Raw genomic sequence first — 5,000 nt, 5'->3', positions numbered from 1 at the left:
AATGAGAACGAGACGCCCCGGGAGTGCGAGGCCTAATCGTAACGAGGCCCATCCTCCCTTAGTCGACTTCACGGACGACTTTCACTTTCATTTCGCCTTTAGGTTTATCAAATCCCAATGACTCGCGTACATGTTAGACTCCTTGGTCCGTGTTTCAAGACGGGTCCCGAGAGTACCCAAAGCAATAGCGTCGCCGACCGGTAATTCAAAGTTTGGCCAGTCCAAGGACTCCGCCTGCCAACAGCCCGCCAGGCCCGGTTACGGCGCTAAGTCCGTACATCCGGTATCTAGACTGGAACGAGCTTGCGGCGGTCCTGGACGCAGTGCGTTCGAGAATTTTGCGGCCCGATACCGTCTGAGTACCGTCGCGCAGTCGGCCGGGCATCCAAGGGGCTGTCATCGTACGCTAAAAGCGACGGACAGTCTTCGCCTCGGGCCTTAGACCGACACGCAACGGGTCGCGACGTTCTACTAGGGGAGAAGTGCACGACTACATAGCCGGAACATTCGCCGCGGGTGGTGTGCCCACGCCGATGGGAAACCCGCCGTAACGGGACCATCCGGGGCACTATCGCACCAACACGGGAGCCAGCTTCGTTGACGATGAATCTCCCCATTCGATCTTTTGGGTTTCTCGGGTTTACCCCTGAACGGTTTCACGTACTCTTGAACTCTCTCTTCAAAGTTCTTTTCAACTTTCCCTCACGGTACTTGTTCGCTATCGGTCTCGTGGTCATATTTAGCCTTAGATGGAGTTTACCACCCACTTAGGGCTGCACTCTCAAGCAACCCGACTCTAAGGAGAGATCCACCCGAGACGCGTACCGGTCGCTACGGGCCTGGCACCCTCTATGGGTAAGTGGCCCCATTCAAGATGGACTTGGACGCGATTCGATGTCTCGGGATAAACGGATCCTCCTGAACACTACATTTCCCAGCGGCGTTAACCGCGGGATTCAGTGCTGGGCTCATTCCTGTTCGCTCGCCGCTACTAAGGAAATCCTTGTTAGTTTCTTTTCCTCCGCTTATTAATATGCTTAAATTCAGCGGGTAATCTCGCCTGCTCTGAGGTCGTCGAAATTTTATTATTTCTTTTCAAAGTTATACCACAAACTGTACGCTCTTTTCGGGGTTTCGACACGTAATACGAAAGGTATATTAATACCAACGACGCACAGGGATTATGTCGTTCGATTTTTTCCTTGTATCGTTCGATAACCAACTATTTTTCTCTTTTCGGATCAACACAATATCGTCGACTACTCGAAGGTACGTACGAGCCAAAATGAAAGCTCGGTGTCTCCTCTCTCTTTTGTTCGACAAAAGAAAAAAGGCACTTAAAACGCCGCATATTCGGGCAGGCGGGACAACGACAAAAAAAAAAAACGACGACGACGACGTCCGGTTGTTCTCGACTCGCGTCGGAGTATATATGTATATATTATAATCGGATATATCTTTTTATCTATCCAGGGCGCGTTAAAACAAACGACGAGGAGAGACTACGACAACGAGGAGATAAAGGTCGGACACCTTTTCTTCTTACCCTCGGCGCGCTCTCGCACACGATCGTTTCATGTTTCTTTTGTCCCCTAAAGGATACATATACCGTTACAACATATTTACGTTCGAATATACACTCGACGGTCGATAAACCGTAAAGACGCATCGTCCGATACGTTTTTTCTTTTGCTGTCGCGTTCCGACGCAAAATCCCAAGAAAAGGGCGAGAATGCCAGAGACAGCCATGTAAACCATCGGTGACTTATCATGGTCCAGAGAATAAAGGGTTAAAGGAAAAAAGAAATCCCATTTTTAACGTGCGTGGTACACCTTCGTCGTGTATATATCGTTCGATGAAACCACGAGCGCACAAAAGGAGGAACAAAAGCGTTTCGAGATCGATCTTCGGTGTAAATGTCATTGTTCATTTGCGTTCGACCGTTGTTCGATAAAAGAAATTTAACACACGAACAACAATGAAGGGAGACTCTCGCAAGACGATCACCAAATAAGCGTTTATCGTTCGATCGGTCCGGGTTTTTCAACGTCCGTCCGGCACAATTATGCACTTCGAGGACTGGACGACCGGAACCCGTATTGGGATCGCGCGGTCTTCCGCTTCTAATCAACGACAACGAAGCGATCTGCGCTTGTAAATGTTAAAAAAAACGTGGCGAAGCTACGATCTCGTAATAATTTAACCGTGAAAGAGCTTCCGTCGCACGTTTATTTTTAACTTTTCCCCTCGTTGTATAAACTTTCGCACCGTCGAAAAAAAAATTCGACAATCATTTCAGACAACGTCGGGAGCGCGGAGAAACGCCGTAAACACGCTCTACTCTCGGCTTGCTTCCTTCAATTGGTGTCTAACAATTCTCTCGCAGGGCGAAGAATCATTTTCTCTCTCGTCTAAATATCCTTCTGTAGTTAGGTGTTTTCGACTCGGGAGCGCTCTTTCACGGGCGGTCGTATATGGTCTCTTTTAGGGGTTTAACTAGAAACCACGACTCACGCAAGCCGAGATAAGCGCATTCCGCCGAGAAGATCCTAAAAACTAAGAATTGCGAGATATACGAAAATGTTCTTCTGTCGCCTGTGAAAAAAATGAACACTAGCAAAGAGAGGGCGAGACACGAACGTTCCATTTAACATTCTCCGCGTCAAACGCCGACGAAATGTCCAACCATCGCTCGTACGTTTTCGCCAATTTCGCAAGTTGTTCTCTCTCTCGCGTTCGACCATCGGATCCCGCTCCGAAACGTTCGACTTTTCGGCGTTTAACAGTTTCGTTTTATCTAGTCGAACGACGAGCGGTACCGAAAAAAATTTAACAATGAAGAGAAAACCTTTTGCTGCTAAAGGCAAACGCAAGCAGTCTTTAGTTATATAAACGACCCTCAGCCAGGCGTGGTCCAGGAATTGTATCCGTGGACCGCAATGTGCGTTCGAAATGTCGATGTTCATGTGTCCTGCAGTTCACACGTTGACGCGCAATTAGCTGCGTTCTTCATCGACCCACGAGCCAAGTGATCCACCGTTCAGGGTAATCGTATAAAAATTTTTGTTCATATTTAACAACTCAGCGTCTGAAAACCAGTATGTACGTGATTTATTTAACCTGGTTTATAAATTCGTTCGATTGTCCATAGAATACTAACTCCAATCCAAGCGCAAGATCGAGTATCGGTATTCGGACGTCGTCCCGTCATAGCTCTGTTCACAGATTTACCCGAGCTGATTGATGATTAAGACGACACGATAACGTCCATGGACGGGTAAAGGACCGTATAAAACTACAGAACCGCCGATGAAACAACGCTCTGTGACGCATTTCTCTTCGTGCGGCGAGTTTTCAGTCCGTTCCGGGTGGTAAAGTCATTCAAAAACCGTGGAAAATACGAAACGCGCTGTCGCGCGTAACACAGAGTCTCCTGCTCGCTGCTTACATATATTGGACGTCTTGGCGGTATCGCGAGATTCAATACGGACACTCCATGGCCGGCGTCAGATCGGTCTACCAACGAAGGAGACTACGCTATCGTTTTCGCTTCTCAGCCGGTCCGTAAAGCGATACGTTACCATATCGTCCGTCGTAAGCAGGCGGACTCTCGTGAAGTTGCGACTTCGTTCGTCGAAGCGGTTTCGTGGTTCGATTTCCATCGGTTACCCGGACACCCCCCGCGTGAAAGCCTCCGTGTCACACTCTAAATTTCGTTTCTCGTTTAACACGAAATAGAGAGAGGCTAAAAGGGGGTGTTCCCTTTGGTCCAAAGACAAAATTTATAGAGAGAAAGAAAATAAAATGAGAGTCTCTCACGAAGCGGGCGAAAAAAAAAAAACAAGAAATTTAACAATTTTTTTTCGCAAACCCATGCATTTCGTTACCAAACGTCCCAAAATATTTCTTTATATTCTCTCTCGTGTTTTCACACGGGGTCGAGAGAGTACGCAACACGAATCAAGAATAAAAATTATAGAAAGGAAAGTCCGATAAGAATATTTCGAGATTCTTATAACCTTCACCTCTTCCTTACTTCTCCGAAATCTCTCCGCTTTCCTGGCGCGTATCTATTTAACAATTTCGATTCTCTCCTCCTTTTAACTCAGACGTCGCAACGAACGGGTACACCATGCATACGATCCATTTTTTACATAACGAACCTTCTGCCGGTAAAATTCGCGACAGATTCATTTATGTATAGATATATTTTTATATGAGAATGTTCGGGATTTTCCTTCGTGTTCAAGTTGAACATTCTTGTTACGACGACTTTTTGTATTTATCGAAGGATCGTGCGGTACCCGTTAATAAGAAGTAAACGACGTCCCGGGAGAGTCGAAACCTTTCTTATACGCTACGGAAAGAAGAGCCGAGAAGATAGAGAGGAAACTCTCGATTTTCTTTCGTCGGTAAACTTTCGTTCTTTCTATTTACAGCGTTCGACATGAAACGGCGTTGCTCTCTCATTTTTTAAACTTTATTTAACGTTAGCGCTTGTTCGTACGAAACGCGTCGGCGGATACGAAATACGGACGGGAGTATCGACGATGAGAACCAAAGCGACCTCCTACACGTAACCGTAATATCTCTCCGCATCACGACTGCCGTAACGACGAATTGTCATTTAACATTTTTGGTATCTGTTTTTTCTTTCGTTTGTTTGCTACTACCTCCAAATATTTCTCTCCCTTTCTCTCTCAATCATCTATCGTGGCTCGTTTATACGCATTTTTGTTGTGTACGGCCAATATATTTATTATTTGTTTATTATACGCGAGGAGCTGCACTTTTCATCCTCATTTTTGCGTATCATGTGTTATAGTCATATATACTTTTGGCTGCTTTTCACAGTTTTTGCGTGTATTCATATCGAGAGTCATAGATTTTGTCAAGTTTTTCTTTGGCACGTACTGAATATATTATTATCATGTGTTTAGTGTCTTTGCGTATCATGTGTTTTAATGTCAAGAGCTCAACGTAGTGATAGAGTTTTCTC

General features: G+C 45.8%; 1 non-coding gene and 1 pseudogene across 1 annotated transcript; both read right to left on the bottom strand.

Annotated features, from left to right (window-relative positions):
* The window catches only part of LOC143266443 (large subunit ribosomal RNA), a 5,320-nt pseudogene extending 4,246 nt beyond the window's left edge, over positions 1 to 1,074 (bottom strand).
* A 1,820-nt stretch (positions 1,075 to 2,894) lies between these two features.
* LOC143266445 (5.8S ribosomal RNA) lies at positions 2,895 to 3,049 on the bottom strand. Its single transcript, XR_013041426.1, has one exon. It is a non-coding gene; the product is annotated as a 5.8S ribosomal RNA (ribosomal RNA).
* Between the last annotated feature and the right edge of the window lie 1,951 nt (positions 3,050 to 5,000).

This window comes from Megachile rotundata, unplaced genomic scaffold, assembly GCF_050947335.1.
Source record: "Megachile rotundata isolate GNS110a unplaced genomic scaffold, iyMegRotu1 scaffold0744, whole genome shotgun sequence".
Classification (NCBI taxonomy): domain Eukaryota; kingdom Metazoa; phylum Arthropoda; class Insecta; order Hymenoptera; family Megachilidae; genus Megachile; species Megachile rotundata.
The sequence above is the reverse complement of the archived record's forward strand: the minus strand, read 5'-3'. Positions and strand labels throughout refer to the sequence as shown.